The following is a 14682-nucleotide window of genomic DNA, read 5'->3' as shown; positions in this document are numbered from 1 at the left end:
ATATGTATTTACCCCCTTGGTTATGAAACCCTTAAATAGAGTCTGGTCAAACAATTAGTTGAATAAGGTCCCTGTGTGCAAAAAGTCACATGTCAGTATAAATATACAAGAAAAAAAATTCTTAAAGCAAACCTAAGAAAACAAGTGTTGAATAGCATGTGGCAGACTTCCCAAACACATGTAAGAAGCTTCTCTAGGCAAACAAGACTAAAATATAATTCTTTGTCCATCATTGGAAATACTATGTATGCTGCAAACTCAACACTTCTCATTACCCCAAGGACCCCATTCCCACAATAAAGCATGGTGGTAGCAGCATCGTTCTGTGGGGATTCTTTTCATCGGCAGGGAATGGAAAACTGGTCAAGATTCAAGGAAAAATGGATAGCGGTAAACACAGGGAAATTCTTGAGGAAAACCTGTTTCCGTCTACCAGAGATTTGAGACTGGGACAGAGGTTAACCCACCAGTAGGACAATGAATCTAAACATACTGCTAATGATACACCAGAGTGGTCTAAGGGGAACTATGTAAATGTCTTGGAATGGTCAAGTTGAAGCCCAGACCTCAATCCAATTGAGAATTGGTGGCATGACTTGAAGACTGCTGTCCACCAAGGCAACCCATTTAACTTAACAGGTTAAGGACTAGGCTGTTTTACAGCTAAATGACCAGAGCAAATGTCACAATTTTGCTATTCGCTTCTTTAGATGACTATAACTCAGCAGGTGAATAAAGTTCATCTTTGAATTTTACACTCTTTTTAAAGGACAGATAGGGCTTTGTTTTTGTGGCATTTGTCAGTATATATCATTTTTATTATTTTCTCTAAAGTGGGCAAAATTGGAAAAAAATTCAAGAATTTAGCAATTGCGCCAGTTTATGCTAGCATTTTTCACACACGGTATGGACCACGGACAAAATTAATCTCCTTTCACATTCTTCCACTTCTCCCGTGCATGGGGATACCAAATATGTGTGCCTTATTCACTGTGAGGGCATGTGCCAGGGCTTGGCATAAAAGGAGGCTTTTCGGCCTTTTCGGTCCAGGAATTTTGCATTTGATTTTATAGCCACATACTGTTTTCTGGGGGGCGTAATGCTGCTGAAACATTAGAATCACCCCATAAATGACTTCATTCGCACAAGTAGACCCCACAAGGTTTCCTTCAAGGGGTTTATCATATTTTTAGCAAGTCCAGTTTTCTTCTGAAAGTTTCTTGAATAAGATGGAACAAAAAAAATTCAGCAATTTTTTAGCAAATGCGTCAGTTTAGGCTAGTATTTTTCACATACGGCATAGACCACGGACAAAATTCATCTCCTTTCACATTCTTCCACTTCTCCCGTGCATGGGGATACCAAATATGTGTGCCTTATTCACTGTGCGGGCATGTGCCAGGGCTTGGCATAAAAGGAGGCTTTTCGGCCTTTTCGGTCCAGGAATTTTGCATTTGATTTTATAGCCGCATACTGTTTTCTGGGGGCCTAATTCTGCTAAAAGATTAGAATCACCCCATAAATTACTTCATTCACGCAAGTAGACCCCACAAGGTTTTCTTCAAGGGGTTTATCATATTTTTAGACAGTCCAGTTTTCTTCTGAAAGTTTCTTGAATAAGATGGATCAAAATAAAATTAGCAATTTTTTAGCAAATGCGTCAGTTTATACCAGCATTTTTCACACACGGCATAGACCACGGCCAAAATTAATCTCCTTTCACATTCTGCCACTTCTCCGGTGCATGGGGATACCAAATATGTGTGCCTTATTTATCACATAGAGAAGTAGGAGGGCGGACGATAGAAGAAGCTTATTTCACAAATCGCCTTTTTTCAAAGCTGGTTTTACAAAACTCAACAGAGTTTCTATAACACTTCCAAAATATCTGCTCTTGAAGCAGAAATCCCAAAATATTCCTCTAGGGGTATAATGGGAATTTATTTTTTTGGGTTTTCTAAAATAAGAAATTGCAGGTTTATGCAAATAGAGCTCTCCAGCAGATGAACTTTAGAGAATATGCAAACATGACATCCACCCCCCACCCATTCCCTCCCTCACCCTTGGAGTAAAATCAGGGGAAAAATAAAAACGTAATGTAGGGCAAATATATTTTCAACGAATTAACTAAAATCTAATAATTCAGAACAGTGTGGTATTTTTTAAAACATGGCTCAATGCACAGGCCTGGTTGTGAGGGACATGAGGGACAGAAATATCGGGAATCTTTGCGGTGCCCGTCTTTTCTGCAGACGCGGCACTTTTTCTGAGGGTTGCTTCTGGTTGGTGTTGGGGGAATCCGACTGATGAAGTGTCTTTCAGTCAGTCGCGTGACATCCTCAGACTGGGGGCATTCTCGGGTGTCCTGAACATCAAAAATGAGGCCTTCAATAATTTTTTCCTGGAAATCCAGGTATGTGTCTCTGCCTCTGTTTTTTTTGTAGAGCACAAATGAGTTGTGGATGGCCACCTGTAACAAATAAATGGCCACTTTTTTGTATTTTACTAAATAGGGCTGTAAAACCTGGTCGCTTAAATCCACCCCCCCCCCCATGTACTTGTTATATTCGGACACGCTCACTGGTTTGTGCTTGTCCGATGTTGCCCCCCTTTCCCTCACTGCCACTGTTCCTGCGGTATGAATCGTGCTTAGCACATACACATCTTTGCGATCCCTGAACTTGACCGCCAGCAATTCTTCAGATGCATAAGCACAGGAGTCCCCCTTTACCATGCGCTTCCCCACTAATTGCTGTGGAAAACCAATTCGGTTTTTGCGCATGGTACCACATGCCCCAGTCCTTGCAGCATGCAAATGCCTAAACAGGGGCACACTCGAATAAAAATTATCACAGTACAGGTGGTACCCCTTGTGAAGCAGAGGCTGCATTATCTCCCACACGATCTTACTGCTGGTGGAAAGATCAGGGGGGCATCCAGGAACATTTATTGTGCGGTCCCGCCCTTCATAAATTCTGAAGGCGGTGGTATATCCTGACCCGCTTTCACACAATTTGAAGAGCTTAACGCCATATCTTGCCCTTTTTGAAGGTAGATATTGGCGAAAGCTAAGTCTGCCATGAAAGTTGAAGAGGGATTCGTCCACACTTACATTCTGCTCAGGGGTGTAGAGTTGCAGAAATAAATTATTCAGGGAATTTATTAGCGGTCTTATTTTGAACAACCGATCCCGGTTTGCATCGGTACTTGGGGGGGCCTGTGCGTTGTCATTGAAGTGGAGGAACCTCATTATTGTCTCATAACGAGACCTGGGCATTACTGCAGAATATACTGGGGTGGCTTGGGCGGGTCTTGTTGACCAGTAAGACCTAATGGAGGGCTTTTTGACAATACCCATATTTAGGGTGAGCCCCAAAAAATTTTTTAATTCCAGCAAATTGGTGGGCGTCCAATCTCTGGCATGGGTGGATGAAGGTTTCTGCCTTATATATTGAGTGGCATATAAATTTGTTTCGTGGACAATCTGATTTAGGATGTCGTCCGTTATAAATAAATGGAAGTAATCCATTTGGACAAAATTTGTATTGTCCACGGTTATGACAGGAGTGGCAGTAAATCCGTGGATTCTAGGCCCAAAAGATGGGGCAGGTGCCCATACAAGAGCCTGGACTGAAGGGACCAGGCTGTCCCGTGCTACAGCGCTACTTGGCCCTGCGCTTTCAAGTTCTGCAGTTTCAACTGCATCAGGGACAACGTCCCCTGAAGATGAACCTGAAGTGACGCTGTCATCGTCACTACCTAAAACAGGTTCCATCTCGGACGCCATCTCTGATGCGGTCTCCGACTCAGACCACAGCATGGCGTATGCCTCCTCGGCGCTAAACAACTTCCTCGCCATAACGTAACTAACACTAACACTAACTAAACAAATTGTTGTTTTTTTTCGTTTTTTTTAATATGAAACACACAAACTAACTGCTATATATATCTACACTACCGCTAACAAAAAAATAAACCGCTATTGCTATATATATTATATATATGTGGATATATATATAATTATATACTCCCTACCTGCCTATTCTAATAGAATAAAAGATAGAAAGGTAGATATATAGAAAAAAAGATAGATGGATAGATAGATTTCTATCTATCTATACAATCTATCTATACAGAGAATGTTTTAGAGTGTAACTGTATTTTTTGTGTAACTGTAACTGTAATCTTCTGGCAGCAATTCTCCCGAGTCTCTTCTTCTCCTCAAACTGAAACAATGTTTGAGGAGAAGAAAAGAGGCAGGAGATTTACTGCCAGAAAAGTCAAAATAAAACAAATGTGGTCGCTGTGATAGGTTTTCACAGCGACCACATGTTCAGGGACCATCAGATTGGTCCCTGATACTCTGCCCAGTGCCCAGAGCTGTTGGTAACAGCGTGGGCACAGGGCTGTGTGCACGCGATCGCGTGCACACTGTTTTCTATGCAGAAATGCATGTGATCGCTGTGATTGGTTGTCACAGCGATCACATGTTCAGGGGCCAAAAGATTGACCCCTGACATTCTGCCCAGTGCCCATGGCTGTTAGCAACAGCCAGGGCACAGAGCTGTGTGCACGCGATCGCGCGTGCACAGTCTCTGAAGTGCCGCCGTAAATAGTCTATACGGCGGACTTTAGAGACCCTGACCGCTGGCCGTATAAATACGGCCAGCGGTCGGGAACCTGTTAAAGGCGTTAGAGCAGTTGTGCCTTGAAGAATGGGCAAAAATCCCAGTGTCTAGATGTGCTAAACTAATAGAAACATACACCAAGATTCTTGCATCTGTAATTGCAGAAAATGGTGGCTCCACAAAGTATTGACTTTCAGGTGGTAAATACTTATGCACATTAAAGTTACAAACAGGATAGAGACAGTGTAAAATGTATTGATGTTTTTTATGTGCGAGTGTTTGGTGTGACTTATTTTACTCTGCGATCCAGATGCTGGTAAACATCCGGGTCGTGGAGTCAATAAACAGCGTAATTAGGCGCAGAGGGGTGATTAGATAAGCAAATGCCCATCTTGTTACTCCTTTTCTGGGAGGGTGGAAAACTTCTATATTCGATAGTGAGCAAATATGCTCTCTTCTTGATAAGAGGGGAGTGATAACATGAACAAGTGTCTAAGGGTATGTTCACACACACTAATTACGGACGTAATTCGGGCGTTTTTGCCCCGAATTACGTCCGAAAAATGCGCCTCAATAGCGTTGACAAACATCTGCCCATTGAAAGCAATGGGCAGACGTTTGTCTGTTCACACGAGGCGTATATTTACGCGCCGCTGTCAAATGACGGCGCGTAAATAGATGCCCGCGTCAAAGAAGTGACCTGTCACTTCTTTGGGCGTAATTGGAGCCGTTATTCATTAACTCCAATGAAAAGCAGCGCCAATTACGTCCGTAATGGACGCGGCATTCAAGCGCCTGCACATGCCGTTACGGCTGAAATTACGGGGATGTTTCCTCCTGAAAACATCCCCGTAATTTCAGCCGTTACGGACGCTGTCGTGTGAACATACCCTAAAACCGTTAATAAATGTGGTTCTCAGAATTCAATTTAGGACCGAATTCTGGCGCATTTTGAATAGTAAATGTGCCATATTGTTTTTAGGTCGCAATGTCCTCATACTGTGCTTTTAATATACTGTACAGTGTATGAACATAGCCTTGGAGGTACTCTGATGTAATTTACTTGAGATGGGGATATTGGGTTTAGGAACATTGCCTTTAAAAAATTCTAACTCTAGATAAATATAAAACCTTCCTTAAAGAGACTCTGTCACCACTTTATAAGTGCCCTATCTCCTTCATAAGGAGATCGGCGCTATAATGTAGGTGACAGTAATGCTTTTTATTTAGAAAATGATCTATTTTCACCACTTTATTAGCGTTTTTAGATTTATGCTAATGAGTTGCTTAATGCCCAAGTGGGCGTATTTTTACTTTAGACCAAGTGGGCGTTGTACAGAGGAGTGTATGACGCTGACCAATCAGCATCATGCACTCCTCTCCATTAATTTAGGCAGCGCATAGGGATCCTTTTAGATCGCTATGTGCTGTCTTATACTTACACATTAACAATACTGAAGTGTTTAGACAGTGAATAGACACCCCACGGGATGTCTATTCACAATCTCTGCACTTCGTTACTCTGTCTGTGGTAGTTACAGCAGAGGACGCGTAATCTCGCGAGATTACGCGGTAAATGACAGGTTACAACGAGATTACGCTTCTGCTGTAACTACCACAGACAGAGTAACGAAGTGCAGAGATTGGGATTAGACATAAAGTGGTGAAAATAGATCGTTTTATTCAATAAAAAGCATTACTGTCACCTACATTACAGCGCCCATCTCTTTATGTAGGAGATAGGGCACTTATAATGTGGTCACAGAGCCTCTTTAAAACCGATGAACTTTTTGAAAAGAGACCAGAATTAAATTGATTCAGACACATTTTGGTCTTGTATTTTTATTGTGTTATCTAAGGCTCAGATGGCAAAAACAACAGGAAATATCCAAATAAAAAGAGGAGATGAAGCATACAAGCTCTTAGCATCCAGACCTCTGCATCTGACTGCCAGGAATGATATATGCTTTTTGTTTGAGCAGGTGGGAAATATTTTGTGTGATGAGTGTTTGCTTTAAGGCTTTCAGAACAAAACGTTCTAGAATAAGAGAACTTATGGACTTGTTGGACTCATTGCACAGGTGTTTCCTTTCTGAAAGTCCCCTAATCTGTTTTTGAGTTCATCATGAAGTATTTTTTTCTTGCACATTTTTTTTTACCACAGGAACCAACTAAAATATTCTTTAGTGACATATATATGATGTTCACTTTCATACACAATATAATTTTAGGCAATGACAGTAATCACTTTTCAGATATTTTTTATTTAATTTATATTATTAATTTATACAGCTTCATGATCTTATTTAACGGTTTACATTAAAAAAAAACCGCCAAGAAATTACAGGTAATTTAATAACAAGATGTAACATGAATACTTGGGATACAAAGATTAGGCAGAAAAGACCATTTCAATCCATAAGGAATATGGGTTTGATGCAAGAGGTAAGGGAATTAGTAAGCTTTATTGCCTTGTAAGGCTACATTCACACGAGCGTGACAGATTTACGTGCGTAAATCTGTTTGTGTACATTGCGTTTTTGCATCAGTGTGCTTTTCGTGTGGCATGCGTTTTTCACACTTGCAAGCGCTTTTTTTTCTCCTCAATTTAATTGATGCATGAAACACGGACAGCACGCGGATGTGCGTCCGTGTGCTGTCTGTTGTTTTCACGCACCCATTGACTTCAATGGGTGACTAGGTGGGTGAAAACGCATCAGTATAGGACATGCAGTGAGTTTCACGCTACGGACACACGCTGCATGACAAACAACACATGTGTGAATGGCCCTATTGAAATCAATGGGTCCGTGTGCTGTGCGTTGTTTCAACGCACAGCACACAGACGGGAATCACGCTCATCTGAATGAGCCCTACGGAGAAGTGGCCAAGCTGTTTCATCTGAGCCTGAGCTAGGCAATCTACATATGGTCTAACCGAAAATACAGCATGGATCTAATATACAATCTACATATGGTGTGTGAAGGACACTGATGCAAATGTTCAGAAGTTTCAGTGGGGGTCAAAGTATCTATTCAAAAATGAAATGTAGATTCCAGGGGAAGCTAAAACAGATACAAATCAACAAGTACAAATCTGAGATCACATAGTCTACTTAGGCTATGGACTAAAACCATGCGGAGGGCAAAGGCAAAACAATACCAGATGTCACAGGACCAGGGGTTCAAGCAATCCGAAATGTGGGAACCAGGAGCAGGGTTGAGAAGTATCCAGGAAATGTAAGCCGAATTGGCACAGGAAAAAACAGCAGTTGCCTAAGACAGGTACAGCAGAATTATAGTAACTATTGTAATCTTACACAACATGGCTCCACTAGTGGTAGTTAGGTTGCTGTATTAAAGCATTATTGATTTTAGGAAAATATCTCTAAGCATGCTCACTGTATGAAGATGTATGAGGGTCATTAATTGAAGTATAACTAAAATGTGACCAACTTTTAGGTTTGTTTAGTATATTCTAGAAAAAAAGTGATCGTAAGAGCAAAATATACTCAAGTTACATAAAAAGGCCATATTTACTGATACAAGGGCAAGTTTAAAAAATAGTGTTAGTTACGCCCATACTATTATATCTGTGGGATGCCCACACCTTTTAAGTGTACCGCACAGAGTACTGACACCCCATTCTTTCCCAACACCACAAGGCCAGACTGTACCATACAAAAACGATAAACATGAAGTATTAGTTGATATAAGAGCAAAATATGGGTAATTGTGCCCAGAACTTTTTACTATTATACACTAATTTACAATTCCACATAATAGCTAACCGTTTATTCCATGCTCAGAAAAAAAGTATTGGGTAAGCTGTGGATGCCAGCTGTGTCCCTTAGCAGTGTGGAAATTCTTGGATGTGACAGCTCCAGGTGTTGTGTGCTTTATCAGAGGGAGACACTGGGCAGTTCTGTCTATTTCTTCATGACAACCATGTGGTTAGTGGTATTAGAAGAATGTGGAGTTTGATCAGGTGCAATCATTTATGTTCTTTTTAATTATATTTTTGTCAACGACACTTATCACGAACAATAGCTCTGAAGATCTCATCATCCAAAAAAAACATGTAGTCTATGCTGTGTTAGCTTCTCAGCAATCACATGCGGGACAAACATTTCCTTGATTTGATATTCTAAGCAAATCATTCAAGAAGTAAATTGTTATTAAAGTCCTAATGTTCAAATCCAAATAAGATAAATGTAATGTGCATATTTTAATTATAAAAAATAAAGTTTTATTATTTTAATATTTTGCTATTATTCAGATGTTTTATTTTATGCACTGCTTTTAGTCACAGACAAAACAATGGAGTTAGGGTATGTTCACACACTAATTACGGACGTAATTCGGGCGTTTTTGCCCCGAATTACGTCCGAAAAATGCGGCTTGAAAGCGTTGACAAACATCTGCCCATTGAAAGCAATGGGCTGACGTTTGTCTGTTCACACGAGGCGTATTTTTCAAACCTGTAGAACGTGTCGTAGAACAAGTTTAAAAATTGCATAAATAATTTATAAATATGGTGCACGCCACTTATCAAATTCATTGTGCCAAAAAATTGGCGTAAGTCTGGCCAATTATTCATGTTTGTTACTTAAATATATATAGAATCAATAAATTCTGGCTCAGTGGTTAGCACTATTACCTTGCAATACTGGGATCCTGAGTTGGAATACAACCATGGGCGACATCCGCATGAGGTTTCTCCAACACCCCAAAAACATATTGATAGGTTACTTGGATTTCTATGAAATTGGCCTTTGTGCGTCCAGAACTGAGACACATTTGGAGTCCAGTGACTGAAACGATTAACAGGTGCAAACAGCAAAAGTGTCAGTCCAGGTTCGGTACACAGATAAACGGCATAAGGTAGTTACGTGAGGTAGAGACGTGGTCTGGGAACAGTCTGAGGGCGGATTCAGACTAACGGGTTTTTCGTCCGTGCCGGCTGCGTGGTTTTCACGCGTCTCGCGCGGACCTAGAGAAGTCTATGGGGCAGTGCAGACAGTCCGTGAGTTTTGCGCAGTGTTAGTCCGCTGCGTAAAACTCGCGACATGTTCTATGTGTCAGCGTTTTTCGCACATCACGCACCCATTGAAGTCAATGGGTGCGTGAAAATCACGCATGCCCCACAGAAGCACTTCCGTGGGACAAGCGTTATTCGCGCAATAACAGTAAAAGAATGAATGTAAACAGAAAAGCACCACGTGCTTTTCTGTTTACAAACATCCAAACGGAGTGTCATAAAGATGGCGGCTGCGCGAAGAGCATGCAGCCGCGCATCCATATGAACATGACACATGGAGCTGTCAAGTGGCTTTTGCGCATGCAAAACACTGCGGTTTTTGATTGCGCAAAAACGTCACATTCGTCTGAATCAGCCCTAAGTTCGGTACACTGATAAACAGCAATTGGTAGTAAGGTGAGGTAAAGAGTAACCAGACCACAAGCAGGAAGCTCAATAGTCTGGCAAAGAGATACTGCAAGGTTCATGCTTATATAATGATCCACAATAGTGACACCAATTAGTTAATGGGATCTAGAGATGCAGGAATCAAAGACAAACTAGACACTAAATCCTGCTGTCCAACAGTACCAGTGGCTTAACACGAAAAGCTAGTGCCTGGGACAGGAGTTTCCAGGTTCCAATCCTGACAGTACTCCCCTTGACCTGCCTAAGTAGAGTCGTGTGTTAACCTTAGACCATACTATCCCACCACCCCCACTTTAGTAAAGACACATGACACCGAGGTTGGATGTGAAATGGCCACAGCAGCCGTTTATTAATTTCACAGTTTTATAAAAACAATTTAAATCCGAAACATTCGGATAACTAGTTAGGAATCCACCAGAGAATTCCTCCTAATAATTCACATGACCCAACATGGGTCAGAATCGTAAATAACAATTTAACGTTAACATTAACCCGAGCAGAGGAAGTCCTTGAAGCCCCTTCAGATATTCCTTTTTTAAGAACACACCGAATTAGCCATCTGCAAACCACCAATTACCTCCAGCCGTAAACCAGCTCGGAAGCACCGTTCACCTCTGCAGATGGCTCCAACCACTAGAAGTCCACTTCAAGGGGATAACACCCGATGAAGCCCTCAAGTGATATACCGACCACTAGAAGTCCACTTCAAAGGGATAACACCCGATGAAGCCTTCAAGTGATATACCTTCTACCAGAAGACCACTTCAAAGGGATAACACCCGATGAAGTCTTCAACCATGTACCTTTTTTGGGGGACGCATACCCCCGATGCGACCCCCCCACCATTTTGTACTGACTGGCCTCAAGGACTCCCCCCGCCACAGCGAAACAGGCCTTGACCACCTTAAGCCTGTGAGTTCCTCCACACCACCACCGCCCTTTCTATGCCATCTGCTATCGCCAAGCTCCAAAGATCAATGCCAACCTCGGTCAGATGAACCCCGTCACTCCTCCAGAAATTCCCCACTCCTGACTCCAAATCCCTATGCCTCACGCAAATGCCCCCGTTTTTTGCCACAAAACGGGACACCGCCCGATTAACTTTAATGCGAGCCTTATAGACTCTCTCCACAGATCTAGCTAACCGCCAATGCTTTCTTGGGACTATGTCCGACCACACTATCACCAACTTGGGATAAGATACCCACAAACACAACATATCATGTTTGATATCCCGCACCAACTCACGAAAGGGGCGGACTCCTAAGTCATTCCCACCCACGTGCAACACTAAGACCTCCGGAACCCTATCAAGCCGCGCATATGTCTGGAATTCCGCCAACACCCTGCTCCACGACATACCTCTAAAACCCAGCCAATGCACAACCGCATCCTGTCGCGGAATGCGCAACTGGCGACCATCCGGGCGGACGTCCGCCCTCAAAGCCCCCCAGTGCACGTAAGAATGACCCATCAACCACACCAAACACGGAGGCGAATCTGAAACGGAAAAAACAATTAGGCACCACCATATAACATTTGTAAAGCGTAAACAACAAAAATCATAACATATGGGGGCGGACATAGGACTTAAACCTGTTAGACTCCCAACGACCAATACGCCTCACCCCCTCATCATCCAACCCCCAGCGCCCCGCTTCTGTTGCTGCGCCAATCCTGAAGGAATGAGATGAATATGAGCCTACCGCAACACCAACCGCCGTCAAACATTTTTTAAATACAGCTCCAAACTGAAACCTGGACAAAAACGACCCGTCCACATGACGTAACAAAGGCAAATCTGGAGACCCCCTGTTTTGCGTAAAACCCCGCATGCACTCTACTGGGCACATAACCGACCCCGGGAGGGCGAACAAAACTATCAGTTTACCCTTCCCTACTTGGTCAGTTTTAGACCGACGCAACCATACCTCCAGCCGGTCTGCGAATAGGCTCACCTCCCCAGATCTCAGCCCCCCTGCCTGTTTGGTACTTGGCGACACCAACTCACCTATTCTAAATGATCCAAAGAACGCTAACGAAAAAGCCAACCGAAACAAATCCATTTCGTCTGCAGAACTACAGACCGATGCTAATGAACCGCCCAACGAGCTAAGCAAAGCAAACGACACCGGCCTTCTACTATCCGCCTCCACCCTACCTCGGCGCAACCCCTTCAAAGCCTGCGATACCAGAAATTCCTTCGATACATCCTGAAAGCCCCGCAACTTAAACCCAAACGCCACCGCAGATATGAACCGGTTCACCTTCGCCACTGAAAACCCTGCCTCCCAGGCGTCCCCTAACCAGTACAAAAGTGCCACCAACCTGTCTCTATCCGTATTGACGTCACCCAACTCTCTTACCCACTCCTCCCACTGCCTCCAACAAGCAGCATAAGCACTCCACGTCGTGCGCGCCAAAGACCTTTGTAACAGCTGTTCTACGGGACCGATACCAGATCCCAAAGATGCTCCGGACAAGCCAAACCGAGACGTTCCGCTCCCGGTGCCAATTGCCGAAACCGGTCCCACTGCGAGCGAGAAAGAGCATCAGCGATACAATTCCGTACACCCGGGACATGCACCGCCACCACCCACGCGTTCAACGACAAACACACCAACACTAAATGTCGCAACAATTGAACTACCGGAGGAGAGGACGCCGTGATGTTATTAATGGCAAGCACCACCCCCATGTTGTCGCAGTAAAAACGGACCTTCTTATCCCTGAGCCTGTCCCCCCAAATGGTAGCCGCCACCACGATGGGAAACAGCTCGAGCAGGGCCAGATTCCGCGTGAGTCCACTGGACACCCAGCTAGCCGGCCATTGACCTGCGCACCACGGTAAGCTCCAAAACCGCCCGCCCCAGCCGCATCCGTAAAAATATTCAAATCACTTGTATCCTGCGCTGGGGCCATCCATAGCGAGCGACCATTGTACTGGCCCAAGAAGTCATCCCAAACCTGAAGATCAGCTCGGTGCTCCTCCTTGAGCCGCACAAAATGATGCGGCGCACGCACTCCCGCCGTTGCCGCCGCCAACCTCCTACCAAACACCCTCCCCATCGGCATAATCCGGCAGGCGAAATTCAACTTCCCCAGCAGCGGCTGAAGCTCCCTCAGCGTCATTTTCTTCATTCTACAAGCCCGCCGAACCTCCAGCCTCAAAGCACCCAACTTATCCGCCGGGAGACGACACTCCATTGCCACCGAGTCTATTTCGATTCCCAAAAAACAAATCGTCGCTACCGGGCCCTCCGTTTTTTCCGGCGCCAAAGGAATCCCAAAATCCCTCGCCACCTTCTGTAGTGCATGAAGCAAATTACCGCAAACCGGCGAACCCCCCGGGCCAACGCACAAAAAAATCATCTAAGTAATGGATCAACGAGTCGACCCCGGATACTCCCCTCGTTACCCACTCCACGAAGCTACTAAACGCCTCGAAGTATGCACAAGAAAGGGAACACCCCATCGGAAGGCACCGATCCACGTAAAAAGCCCCATTCCAAAAACAACCCAACAGCCGTTGGCTTTCTGGATGAACCGGCAACAACCTGAACGCCGCCTCGATGTCGGTTTTTGCTAGCAGCGCCCCTGGACCCGCAGCCCGCACTAACCCCACCGCCTTATCGAATGAGGTATAAACTACGGAGCACAACTCGTGATCAATCCCGTCATTTACCGACGAACCCTTGGGATACGATAAATGTTGAATCAAACGAAATTTTCCGGGCTCGCGTTTAGGGACAATACCCAACGGGGACACAACTAAATCTTTTACCGGCGACTCAACAAACGGCCCCGACATGCGGCCCAACGAAACTTCTTTTAACAACTTTTCCGACACGACTTTTGCATGCAAGTAAGCCGATTTTAAATTCCTCCGCGTAACCGGAACCTCATAAGGAGGCGGAGGAATAACAAAACCAACACGAAACCCTTCGTAAAGCAACTTAGCCGCCGCCCTATCCGGATACTCATTTAGATAAGGGGCCATCTTTTCCACCCTCACCGGCGACACCCCCTTGACCAGCCGCGGCGGGCTGGTTCCCTGACCTCTTTTTCCGCAGACATTTTGCCGCCCCGTGTGATGCACCATTACACTCGGAACACACGTGCTTGAACTTGCACGTGGCCCCGAACTTGCACTGACCTTCATTAAATTGCCAGCAAAACCCCGCCTTTCCCCCGCCGCTTTGTCCAACCTGACTAGACTGGCCTCCCTGGCCGGCGCTCCCGGGAAAGGACTGCCTAACCGGAGCCGTAACCCGTAACCAGAGAGCAATATCCTTCTGGTCCCACCGAATCGCCGGCCTAACCGCCTTCCGCTGACGGAATTGCTCATCGTATCGCAGCCACGCCTGACCCCCATACGCCCTATGAGCCTCCCCAATGGCATCAAAATAACAAAACAACGCCGAACAATTTTCCGGCGCCTTTTCCCCTATCACACTAGCCAATATGGCGAACGCCTGCGACCAATTAACGAACGTCTGCGGGATAAGCCTATACCGCCGCCGTTCCTCCTCGTCCTTTTTACTCTCGTCCCGCTTGCTCTTATCCAAATTCAATTTAGCGAGCGGCAAGAGAGAAAAAATCTCAA

At 44.6% G+C, this 14682-nt stretch overlaps 1 protein-coding gene across 2 annotated transcripts in view; it reads left to right on the top strand.

Annotated features, from left to right (window-relative positions):
* CDK19 (cyclin dependent kinase 19) overlaps window positions 1-14682 on the top strand; it is a 218101-nt gene that overhangs the window by 167142 nt on the left and 36277 nt on the right. The gene's annotated exons all lie outside the window — the stretch shown is intronic.

The sequence above is a fragment of the Rhinoderma darwinii genome, chromosome 4 (genome assembly GCF_050947455.1).
Source record: "Rhinoderma darwinii isolate aRhiDar2 chromosome 4, aRhiDar2.hap1, whole genome shotgun sequence".
NCBI classification, from domain to species: Eukaryota; Metazoa; Chordata; class Amphibia; order Anura; family Rhinodermatidae; genus Rhinoderma; species Rhinoderma darwinii.
The sequence above is the reverse complement of the archived record's forward strand: the minus strand, read 5'-3'. Positions and strand labels throughout refer to the sequence as shown.